This window comes from Mytilus galloprovincialis, chromosome 8 (assembly GCF_965363235.1).
Source record: "Mytilus galloprovincialis chromosome 8, xbMytGall1.hap1.1, whole genome shotgun sequence".
Taxonomy (NCBI): domain Eukaryota; kingdom Metazoa; phylum Mollusca; class Bivalvia; order Mytilida; family Mytilidae; genus Mytilus; species Mytilus galloprovincialis.
The window spans coordinates 78,573,732-78,587,297 of record NC_134845.1 but is presented as its reverse complement, the minus strand read 5'-3'; the positions used below and the strand labels follow the sequence as shown (position 1 = coordinate 78,587,297).

Sequence of the window (13,566 nt, the reverse complement as noted above, 5' to 3'; positions counted from 1 at the left end):
CCTGTATTCCTTTGACATCGAACAATTTTAGGTGCAGGCTGTGAATAAGGGTTTGAAGACATGTTTTGTCAAACTTCCACGGACTGTAGGAAACTTTTATGTCAAAAAAGTACAATCACAAAAATACTTAACTCCGACGAAAATTTAAAAAGAAAATCCCTAACCAAATGTCAAAATCAAAAGCTCAAACACATCAATCGAATGGATACCAACTGTCATACTCCTGTCTTGGTAGAGACATTTTCCTATGTAGAAAATGGTGGATTGAGCCTGGTTTTATAGCTAGCTAAACCTCTGACATGTATGACAGGCGCATCAAATTCAACTAGGTTTTTCAAAAGTCAATTAAACCATATATTTACCGAACCAAAATGCAGTCGTTGTTTTAGCATAATTTTTGGGAATTTTGGGTTATCAATGTTCTTCAGTTTTGTACTTGTTTGGCTTTATAAATATTTTGACATGAGCGTCACTGGTGAGTCTAATGTTGACGAAACGCGCGTCCGGCGTACTAAATTATAGTGCTGGTACCATGTTCCGAGAGAGAAAAATATTTATAAAATAACAGTTATTTACCAAAACCAACTAAACGTTAAACACGTTATCGTTATTATACACATAAAAGCACGTGACGTTCTGCGCGGTGAATATACTTTTTCTACAGGTTAATATGCTTATTTATTCAAAATCCCATTCATACAGAAAAACCTACTTAAATTCTATCAATATCATGAATAATCAAATTTTCAGATTTCAATAACATGTTTAAATCATCATAATTTTTTTTATGGAATTAAACTTATATAGTCAGAAGATCATTAATGTTGAAAGCACATATCAAGAATAAAACTATAAAATTGTTTTATAATACAAAGATTACTATTGATTTTGTCGGTAATACAGAAAAGCATAATACAAAACTCAATTTTTGATATTCTTTTCCATATTTTCTGATGAAAGGACTTTTTTTAAAGTAAACGTTTATATCCAGTCTTGGGTTCCAGTGATTTACACATCAAAATGGTAAAAAAAATCAATCTTCCATATATTATTGTATGACATTTTGGCAGACGCCTTTGCAAGAAAAAAAAAACAACTGTAAAAACACAGTACTTTATCTTATTTTGCTGATAACTAGCCTATTTTTGGTAGTTACTATTCAATTTGTAGATTGACAACGGCAATAGCATATGAAAACGAGAGTTCGCTGATTTATTCATGAATTTTATAATACCATGTTTAGCAAAATTCGAGGCCATAGCTTCTTGTGTGTGTACTGATTTAGTCTATAATTGGTAATACAGATAAGCATAATACAATACTCATTTTTAGCTCACCTGGCCCGAAGGGCCAAGTGAGCATTTCTCATCACTTTGCGTCCATCATCCGTTGTCCGTCGTCGTCTTCGTCCGTCGTTAGCTTTTACCAAAATCTTCTCCTCTGAAACTACTAGGCCAAATTTAACCAAACTTGGCCACAATTATCATGTGTGACGTGACCCGGCCAATCAACCAAGATGGCCGCCATGGCTAAAAATAGAACATAGGGGTAAAATGTAGATTTTGGCTTATAACTCTGAAACCAAAGCATTTAGAGCAAATCTGACATGGAGTAAAATTGTCAATCAGGTAAAGATCTATCTGCCCTGAAATTTTCAGACGAATCTGACAACCGGTTAATGGGTTGCTGCCCCTGAATTGGCAATTTTAAGGAAATTATACCGTTTTTTGGCTATTATCTTGAATATTATTATAGATAGAGATAAACTGCAAACAGCAATAATGTTCAGCAAAGTAAGATCTACAAATAAGTAAATATGACCAAAAAGGTCAATTGACCACTTAAGGAGTTATTGCTCTTCATAGTCAATTTTTAATAATTTTGTAAATTTTAACAAAATATTTTCCTCTGTAACTAATGGGCCAAGTTCATTATAAATTGAGATAATTGTAAGAAGCAAGAATGTTCAGTAAAGTCAGATCTACAAACACATCACCATTACCAAAACACAATTTTGTCATTAATCCATCAGTGTCCTTTGTTTAATATGCACACAGACCAAGGTGAGCGACATAGGCTCTTAAGAGCCTCTAGTTTGATAATGTGGATCAAATGTAATTAGTTTTGAGATTCAAATCCTTTAACGCCACATTTGATCTCATTTCGTATGTTTCTTTTCCCTGTTAACATAAGCCAGACAATTAAAAAAAAAGATGGAAGACCATAAGGCGACATTCATAGCTCGTGATTCAAATTTACTAGGCTACGCTCACGTGCAAAAACCATAGACGCAAAAAACAAAGTAATTAAAGCAACATTCTATTCAAAGAACGGAACAATACGAGCCTAATTTACAACAATATCATGTACTCTGGAACGGTGATCAAATCCTACACCACTGGTGGTATCTGTCTTTTACTCTTTGATATCCTATTTTGAACGCTTGATATAATTACTAATGATTATCTATTTTACAGGAAGCGTTATCAAAAGATACCTTGTTGTATGAAACATTAACATCTTCTGATGGTAACAGGAAGAAGATGAAAGCCATTGATGTTTTTGCAGCTGTGATACATTTTTTCAAAGATCATTTGCTTGAATCTGTTAAAATGTTAGATATTAATGAAGGTTCTATTGATTGGGTTCTTACTGTTCCAGCTATTTGGAGCCTAAAATCAAAACAGTTTATGCGTGATGCAGCAGAGCAAGTAAGATTTGTCCGTTAATAAATAAAAGCAATTTAATTTTGTACCTATCTCTGTTATCTGCCGTCATTGGATTTATATATCATCTTGCCTAATAATGAATTGACTGCAATAGAGCTTTTGTCTGAAAAAAAATGCTAACTAATTGGCTGGTTACAGTATCAACGCGAAAACTTCCACTAGCAAGTCAAAAGTTTGTATGGTAAATGAACACTAAAGTAAAAAATATACTTGAAAATGAAGTGTTTTGAATTGAGATCCCAAACATCTGTTAATGGCTTATTTTTGTTGATCTATATATTTAGAAATTTGATAGAAAATACATATAACATTATCTATATGCCTGGATTATACATGACTATGTTAATGTATTCATGTGTTAAACTGCAATCATTATTACGTGTTATTATATTTTATTATGGTATTGTCATAAAAAACGTAATTTTTGTATGAAATTTCAAACCCAAGAGAGTAAGTTAAGAATTGAATGCTTCTTTTTGTAACTTAATTGGGGTGTAAAAGCGTTGACCGAAGTACATTTTAAATGTGCGCACAGTCAACGCTTTATGAAGTTACAAAAAGAAGCATTCAATATTTATAATTACATTTTTAATATTTTTCATTGAACACACGATTTTTATCAAGTCTTTATTTGATTTACCTGTGCACTTAATGGGGGACCTCGCATCATCATGGATGATAAATTTTATCGTGTAATGCAATTGACTAAGGAATAACGCGAGATGTGCAGTTACCCAATCAGAATAACGTATTACAATGAAACATACAACTTATGTAATTATTGATTGGTCTTATACAGAATGTGTTGTTTAGATATTCATGAGGAAAATATACGAACAACGTTATATTTGAAATAGCTGGGTTCTTTTTATATTCAGTGATTCTACCAAAGTGTTTGTTCCTTATTATGGTTTTAAACACTTTGTTTGAACAATAATGTTGACCGTGTAAGACTCTTTGAGGAAGATATGTTTCTGGTTTTAGAAAACTTTAGAAATTATCACCTTTTGTATAATACTTAAAGTATCTTAAACTTAATTCAAAATCAAAACAACGGCAATACCCTTTTTTATTAAACCCAACAGTGGAATACGCACTAAGTGTTAATTATGTATTTTTTGTTTGTTTTGTAGGCTGGGATCGCTTCCAATCAATTAACCCTAGCATTGGAACCCGAAGTTGCAGCGATGTACTATATACGAAACTCAGATGTTGCACAGGAAACAGAGGAACTTGTTTTATATGATGGCGACAAATATATCGTGCTTGATCAAGGGGGTAGATACTACTTAAAAATTGTCTTATAATCGTCAGAAAGATTCAATGATTTTTTTTTTATCTCTATAATTAAAAAGCATCGATCGACCATGTTCTTCTGTAGAACGATTTAAGTTAAAAAAAAAAAAAATAGAAATAAAGTAGTAGTTTGTTTGAACTCAAAGAATTGTTTTATACGTCCTTTTATTTGAACTGTACGTTTTACAAGGGTTGCATGCATCAAATGTGGAGCTGAGTCGGCTAAACATTCCATTAGACTTGAGTTAATCCAAAATCACATATCAATATCGTCGATTAAAATTTTTAATGGGGTTTTGAATGTAAGCTTTTGTTTGCCATTCGTGATCTTATTTCTTTTTTGCAATTCAATTTGTTACATAAGGACATGTCTGTACTAATTTAGGAATATGACAGTTGTTTTCAATTAGATGTGTTTCAACTTTTGATTTTGCCATTAAAAAAAAAATCCGTTTCCCTTTCAATTTGGTATTTTTGTTCATGTTCTTTTTTTGTATGACAAAAAATGCAATACTTATAATTTAGTTCATTTGATGCACGGTTTGTCTACATCAGACTCGTTGGTTATTAAGGAAAATTCTCTGCCTAAAATTAAGAAAATTATTTAGAAACTAAAATTCCAACTCATTCAAGGAATATTGATCTCAGATGTATAAGGCTAGTCTTTTTATGCTTTTTTATTATTCAGCTCCGTACGAAGTAAAATCACAAAAAAATCAAATGGAAAAATCAAAAGCTGAAATACTCCAAACGAATGGATAACAACTGTCATATTCCTGACTTGGTACAGGCATTTTCCCATGTACAAAATGGAAGATTAAACCTGTTTCTAAAGCAAGCGAAACCTCCAAATTGTATGAAATTCGCATCAAGTTCCATTATATTGACAACGATGTGTGAATAAAACAAGTAAACCAAACAGACATAATAAGTAAAAATGTCAAAAATAGGGGTACAGCGGTCTTACAAATGTAATCTGTACAACAACAAACAAAATGTAACAAAGAAGCACACAATTGCATTAAGACCAAGCATATAAGCAAACATTAAGACCAAGAATACACAAATTTACCATAGTACAATAACACAACAAAGGGGTGTATTAGTACAGAGCCACGTCATAAAATTTTGAGTACTTAAAAGTCGTAACAATTCTTGACTTTGAGCGTTCCTGACCTAGTTTCATACAAAAGAAAAGCGCTTCGGAAGCAACTGATTTATTAAGTGTTATTTTAACTATAATGCTTGAAAACATCCTTCTATTAACGAATGTCCATGTATTTATTTAATTAATTGTATATCAATTAGCACGCGAAAGGTCAACAAAGAAACATCGTATTATATACGTTGTTTCGGATTGGTATTGTGTTTGTAAGTACACAACCAATTTAAATTCAACATTATATCAATAATTTAAATTCAAATATAAAGGTAATAATCAAACACAGATTGAACAATAACATTAGTAAACGCATATCAATTACAACAAAATGGCATGTATAATATTATTATCATGTTAAGCTTTGAATAAAATTAATAGAACAAGTTCTTATCATGTCTAGCTTAACCTGTGACCAATGTAAAATATTTATAGTGGATATTATGATATGTCTTATAATATACTCAGACGTTTGATAATTATAGCTTGTCGTTGGTGAATGGCAATTCGTTAAATATACTTTGAAATGGACATCAAAATGGCAACTCAGTAACCTTATGGTACTTAATTGGTTCATCATCTAAACTCATCTTCATTATTTATTAGAAATTAGTTATATATAGTTCTATATAACTATCTTCTTACAGGTGGAACAACTGATATATCTGTACACGAGGTAGTTGGAAATAATTGTGTTAAAGAAATATACCAGTCATGCGGTGGAAACTGGGGTGGAACGGCAGTCAGTGAGGAAATCTTCAAATTCATATCAACTTATTTCGGCCAAAATGTTATTAAGTGTTTCAAGGAAAATAGCGCGACTGAATATTTTGAGTTGATACACAATATTGAACTAGTTAAGAAACAATTTCATTCCTCATCAAAGGATAAGAAACAATCGCATTCCTCACCAAAGGTTACGATTCGTCTGCCTGCAAGTCTTTTGCACGCATATGAACACGAAAAATCAATTTCTACAGTGACCTATGCAGCACATGCAAAGTATCAACGTGTCGAGCTTCTTAGAGATAAGCTTAGAATTCCATATGAAATAGTTTGCTCTTTCTACGAACCGTCAATAAAAAGGGTCACGAACGAACTTAATTGTCTCCTCTCAAAAGAAGAATTTTCAGACGTTAAAATAGTATTAGCCGTTGGGGGTTTTTCACAGTCAACTGTCATGAAAAACGCTATCACGGAAAATGTAAGACCGTATGTTAAAGTCGTTGTACCTGAGGACCCAGAGGTCGCTGTTCTCAAAGGGGCTGTTCTGTATGGATTTCAACCAGAAATGGTCACTGCAAGAATTGCAAAGTTTACGTACGGAGTTGCCGTGAAGAAGGTTAGCTTCAAAGACAAAGGAGTACATTACCATCGTATGTTTGTGAATGCAAAATCAGACGAATTCGACATTCATTTAAAAAAAGGGCAAATGTTGAATGTCGGAGAATTTTTAGATGAACATGTGTACTTTTGTGAAGTGAATGAACATAAAGTATGTTTTCAATTTTTTTCAACTGATGACATTAATCCACATTATACATCCTCCCAAAACTGTACTATGATAGGAATTCTTTGTGTTGATATTGAACCAACGGAATCCAACGAAGTATTATTGTCAGTTAAGATTAACGCAAGTGAAACAGACTTCCGTGCTTCTGTGACAAACGATCAAACTGGAAGAGAATGCAAATCGGCATTTAACTTTTACGTGTGATAAAGTAGTCTAGTTACGAGTTTATTCAATTTTACCTATGACAATGAGTTTATACGCATACAAATTAAATTTTATATCATATCAAATTAAATTTTATATTGTATGATTCCAGTCGAGGTCCAACTTTTGACACTTATAAGCAAGTATCATAACGTAATACAACATACAAATTTCTTACATACACAATATACTCATATCAATATATTCAAAAATTCAATCTAGTAAAATATAAACAGATGTAGCTTGAGTGCTTTTTTAATAGTATTTATTATGATTCTGTTTGATAAATAACGAAATGTCCTGTCTTAAAAAAAGAGGAATCTAAACAGAAAATGTAATGCACTAGTGAACGTTCTTTTAAAAGGCCGTCATTGTACTTGTAGGGTCTAACAAGAAAAACAAGATTCGTAGATATCATGACATGTTGAGACACAGTTTGGACAATGTACTAAAATTGAAATAAAACTCAAATGTACACATGCTTCACATTGTTAACATGTTAACCATATCTATGAATTGGCAAACGTTGATTGCAGCATTTAAATGTACTGGAACGTGCATATTTTATTAGACTTATGTACCCTAAACCGTAATTTATTTTCGTTTGAACCGGTGATTTTTATTGTATTCAAATGTAATTATACTTACTCTACCCTATCTATGACATTTTGTCAAACGTAACAAAAATTAAAAATTTACTCAACGGAATAATGAAATGAAAGGCTGCTTACAAATGTGCTCCTAACTTTTGCTTAGGTAGCCACAACAGTTGCCATCCCGTCATTAAGGAAAAAACTCAAAAAACTATTTTCATATGACATGTATAACCGACTTTTGACATTCGGTTCTATTTTAAAAGAAAAAGATGATTATGTCGTGGGTAGAATACATTTTGAAAATTGCAACGAATTTTAGCTTGCGTATACCTCTCTTACTTAACCAAGTACCCGAATGTCTAACCACGGGGTAGGTAAGCTGTCTAAAATTATATAATTTGTAGTCAAAAATAAAAAGAGACATAATTTGCATTGAAACTTATCAATTAGTCAACATTATATCCCAGGTAGTCTAAAACGTTAATAATAAACGTCAAACTCGAATGGAATATCAGATCTGATCATTTTAATCCCAAATATAAAAAAAAAAGAAGATGTGGTATGATTGCCAATTAGACAACTCTCCACAAGACACCAAAATGACACATAAATTAACAACTATAGGTCACTGTATGGCCTTCAACAATGAGCAAAGCCCACATCGCATAGTCAGCTAAAAAGGCCCCGAAATGACAATGTCAAACAATTCAAACGAGAAATCTAACGGCCTTATTTATGTACAGAAAAATAACACATATGTAACAATATACGCCATTTATTTGTCTATTTTTCATGATAATGCCCGATCTGTAAGAGTGACGCTACATTGATAGAAGACACGCCTACTTATTTTGTTGAAAGTCTTTACATAGACTTCAATTTTTTAACGACAGCAATTACATTTTCTATATTAAGGTCAATGCTTAACACTTTATTTGACATCCCTTGTTCACATTGCGTCTGCATTGGGATTTACTCCCGTAACAACTGGTTGGTTTGCACTGAAGATTGGCAGGCAGGTAACCGGCATGTGACAAATATATATAGTCAGCTAAAAAAGGCCCCGAAATGACAATGTCAAACAATTCAAACGAGAAAACTAACGGCCTTATTAATGTACAGAAAATCTAACAAAAAACACATATGTAACAATATACGCCATTTATTTGTCTATTTTTCATGATAATGCCCGATCTGTAGGTGCAATGACAGTCTATTCATTACGATAATTTCGGAGATTATTGTCCAATAACAGTGTAGTCATCATGATAAGGCCTTAGATCTGGTCCCTATGACAGTCTATACATTATAATGTACGAGCTGCAGAACCAGTGACAGTCTGTTGATCATGATAAAGGCTAATGTTCATCACAATAATATTATTCTGACAGTTAATTGGTTGTGTAATTCGGTGTTATGGGTCGTTTTAATAAATATTCCTTGTTGCAAGGACCCCGCTTATGAGCAGTGGGACTTGACGGAGACGATACGAAATCGGGGGTTTTCGATTTTACATCTCTGATAATAAGAGTCTCTATTACCCTCCTATGATTGCACACTTTGAATGCAATAGAATTGGTGTAGGTAAATAAAAAGTGTGTTCTTACTTCCTGTGTTATTTTAGCTTTTTTTTTATAATGAACAATCAGTTTTTAGTCTGGGAATAAACTTAAACTAACTGGTGTTTTGTTAACCCAAATTATTTCCCACCAAGTCATTTTTAAAAATAAATAATGCCGTCTGGAACTCAAACACCATCTATAATACGTTCAACCTCGTACATAATACTATTCTGCAGTTATTGCTTAACCGCGTAAACACAAAAGACATGTGTAATAAATTTCTTTCAAATTTTGTCACCCACATTTATGATGTTACCTCACCAAATAGGGTGAATATACATGATTATAGAAAGCAGATAGATTTGACAGTACAAGAGTGGTCAAATACACCAAAGGGACGTTAAAACTGACAACGCGATGGTCACCATACACGCAATAGTTCACAGAACACAACATTGAAAAATAATAACGAAGCAACACCGCGGTTATCTCAGGTGCTCCGGAAGGGTAGTCAGATCCTGCTCCACATGTGGCACCTGTAATGTTGCAAATTATTTTCTGAGTTTGTTTAAAAGAACAACATATGTCCTAGACGTGTATTTGAGTGAGTTTTCGTCTATTTATTAACAAATTTATTTAAAAGCGATGCTGATATCTTTTCCATACCAACACCCAGGATATACCGGTATAATAATGTATTCAATTTAGCGCGTTGGTGTAAGAGTGACCTTTTTTGACGCTACATTGATAGAAGACACGCCTACTTATTTTGTTGAAAATTGTTACATAGACTTCAATTTTTTAGTAACAGCAATTACATTTCCTATATTAAGGTCAATGCTAAACACTTTATTTGACATCCCTTGTTAACGTTGCGCCTGCATTGGAATTTTACTCCCATAACAACTGGTTGGTTTGCACTGAAGATTGGCAGGCAGGCTAAAGGTAACCGGCATATGACAAATATGTGAGACATCAGAAAATAGCTTCTCCGTTTGAACAAATAATTTTTTACAATTCGTAATTAAAGACTTAAAAGCACGTTTATGCTCGGATTCCTCTGTCTCTGTATTTTCTGTCGGAACCGGTGTTTCTTTCAATAAATACTTAATGCATGATCTATGGTTGACAGCTTTTGTTAACACAATTCAGTATTCTTGAAAACTTTAAACTATGATAACTCATTACTTCATATACCGCTCGATATTCTGAATCTAATTCAAAGATACTACATATTTTCTGATGGTGTATATCTTATAATATGACAGATGACTGCCAATTCTGGCATCAAAGGAGACATAATTATCAAGATAATATAAATGTCATACATCTAATCTCTACGATATAGTTTAAATAATATGTTTTTCGACGACTCGCATGTATATAATTACTCAAGTGATAAACATTAACACGCAGTAAGCACCTCGCCGTCTCATTTCTCTACCGTTTAGGACACGTGGTAGAAACATGCACAACTGTTTAATTTTACTACAAAAACGAAGCATCAATCTGAAAAAAAATTTTTAGTTAAACGTCCTACCAAAGGAGTCAAAATGAAAATATAAAGCGAAAAATAAAACAAAAACAATACATGTGATCACATGTGATCAAAACATTTATCTGCAACTCGTAAACAATTACCAGTTCAAATACATCCTCTGGGAAATGATCTAGTGTTTCCAATGCAATGCAAATGGGTTTAAAGATATATCAATTCTGTGTAGTGGTGTTTTTTATTACTTGGTTGTCTTTTTTTGTCTGTTTGTTTACCACATTGTTAGTCTCTTACTACTAATAAAGTATGTCCTCTTGATGTCTTCAGTCTCTTTTACGATAATACGGATTACATGAAGTGCAATATGCACATGTTGACGAATGATTTCTTCTGAATGGTTTTCGACAAAAAATACATTTAAACTAATGAAAAATTGTGAAACAATAGATCCACAAAAACCCCAACAAAAAGCTATATCCAGCCATAAAAAAACATTGGTTTTTCGAAAAATCCTATTTTCTGCCTGCCTGATACCATTTAAATAGAAAAGCAAATGACAAAACATTCAGCTTTATTTTTTCCATTTGCTTTTTCACTTTTTCTCTGTTTGGTAATATTTTTTTTTATCTAAACAAAAGTTTTTAACAAACAATGACTAAGAAGGATACACGGACTGGCTTGATGTTCATTGTTGATTTGTCTGAGACAACTCAACATTTCATGAGTCTACTTGAATAACATTCATAATATGGGTCAGATAAAGATAAGTATAATGAATCTTATTGTAAGATATGTTCGCAAGTTTAAAATAAGATAACCCGATTTTGCACCTTATGTTGGACTAATCATTTGGAATATTCGTGGTCATGGGAGCAATTTCGATCCTTGGTAAGACAGAAACGATTTAATGAAAAACAGAATTTTCGAGCGAATCGTTTATACTTGTGAATCATATTAATATTGTACAATATTTTTTTTGTATTTAGATATGAGTTAAAGAAAATATCGGTTCGATTCCCTCGTTACAGAAAGGAATGCTCAATTATAATATTACTTAAATGACAGCATCACAACAATTTGGATGTAAGCAAATATAAAAAAAAGTATAAAATTACAATATAGGCATGCAGATTAAGTTCTCCCAAGTAATTTGATTTCACTTGCTGTCATTCTCCGATTCATCAACGCTTCAACTTTTGTTTTATACATGTTATAAGTAACAACATTTTTTTGGTGACAATATTTTCCACCAGATGAGCCTTTCGACAGAAGAAAATCTCAACTCGGATATTTGATTTCCAATTATATTGACGTTGAGCTTCATTGTTGATTGATTGATTGATGATCAACGCCACTTGTTATGCTATTTTGTGGCGGTCAATTCAAGTTGGTAGAGGAAGGCCGAATTAGCCGCCTAGAGCAATCGGTAGGAAAAGTAACAATCCCACTCAATTAAGATTGGAGTCGGGTGCACCTACCCGTCTTCACTTTAGACATTAATTATCGAAATGTAAAAGTAAAAAAAAAGATTAAATCATTTTTATACAAATACTATAGATGAGGTTATTAATTATAATACTTTTATTTTGTCCATGATTTAAAAAAAACTAAATCCTTGTTTAGTCGATTTTATTCTAGTAACTGCGAGTACTCTCAAATAATATTGTTGTTGTAGTTTGACCTGTTGATACAATTTGTAATTCAGTTTTATTGTTTAAGATTTCCTTATCTTGTTTTTAATCTCGTCTCACTCTTTTTTTTAATATATACTAACTCTGATAAGTATTTAGTATGACATTAAATATTTTCTAATGTTCTCGTACTATGAACAACAACATTATTGATTTTGTAAAAATATTTCCGGACTCCTTGTACTTCTTGAAACAAAATTATTTGTATTTACGTGTGAACGCTATTTAATTTAACGGTGTTTTGTTCAAGGTCATAGTTTTTTTTAATATCACCCCTCTTTTTTTTTTATTAATTTTGTATTTACATTGTGTCATGGATCAAACTGATTTTTTCTGTTTATGTTTATATATTTTTTGATTGAGTTAAGCCATTTTAATTGATCTTTTATATTGTGTCTTTTTATATTGTGATGTTAAACTAGTATTTCAGGTAAGGGTAAAGGTTGGTGCCAGCCGCATTTATTTGCACCTGTTCTAAGTCAGGAAACTTTTATTCGGTGGTTGTCTATTGTTGATATGGCTTATAAGTAATTCCTGTTTCTCGTTTCTTACATAGATTAGATCATTGGATGTCCTGTGTAAATGGTTTTAAACTAGTCATTTTTGGGGACCTCTTATAGCTTACTGATTGTCCTTAGCTATTTTACTTGGCTGTAGAAATGACTTAAAACACTTTAGACTAATTTATTATCCATTCGACTTGTCAATATAGCTTTATTCCTTTCAGTGTTCACTGTATGTATGATATACTTTCAAAAGGAAACACATGGTAAGTGTCAAATTAAAATAATAAATAAAATTGAGAATGAAAACGGAGAATGAGGATTATTGGCCATGTGTGTTTCATTATAAGCAAATAGCATTTAGTTACTCTTTAAAGAAACGTTTTATATAATCATTGATAATCGAACTGTTTTAAATGTTTTAAAAAAATAATGTTAACTCTAGTTCATCATTGACTTTCAATTTTGTATGGTTATACATATTGGTTATTCAAAATACTTGTACATAAGAGTAGGGTAGGGTGAGCAGTATACATGAAAGTCAGAGAATGACAGACAAACATTGTCAAAATAAAATATAGGACCAGACAAATGGTTTGTTTAAATACACACACAGCTAAAACTCGGGCAGCATGCATTTCAAAACTTCGATGTTGAACTGAGATGTTCCGAACGGACACTTGATTGCGTGTATTGCTTTTTGGTTTGTCTTATCAAACTAACGAAAATACAAATATTTACGCCTAGAAGACAGCACCCAAATAACCCAAACTCTCTTTAGGTAAGCAAACGGTCTTCAACAATATACATGCTCAAAA

General features: G+C 32.2%; 1 long non-coding RNA gene across 1 annotated transcript; it reads left to right on the top strand.

Annotated features, from left to right (window-relative positions):
• Window positions 1-2,508: 2,508 nt before the first annotated feature.
• LOC143043547 (uncharacterized) lies at window positions 2,509-6,961 on the top strand. Its single transcript, XR_012968457.1, has 3 exons — window positions 2,509-2,711; window positions 3,863-4,007; window positions 5,832-6,961. It is a non-coding gene; the product is annotated as an uncharacterized LOC143043547 (long non-coding RNA).
• The last annotated feature ends 6,605 nt before the right edge of the window (window positions 6,962-13,566 follow it).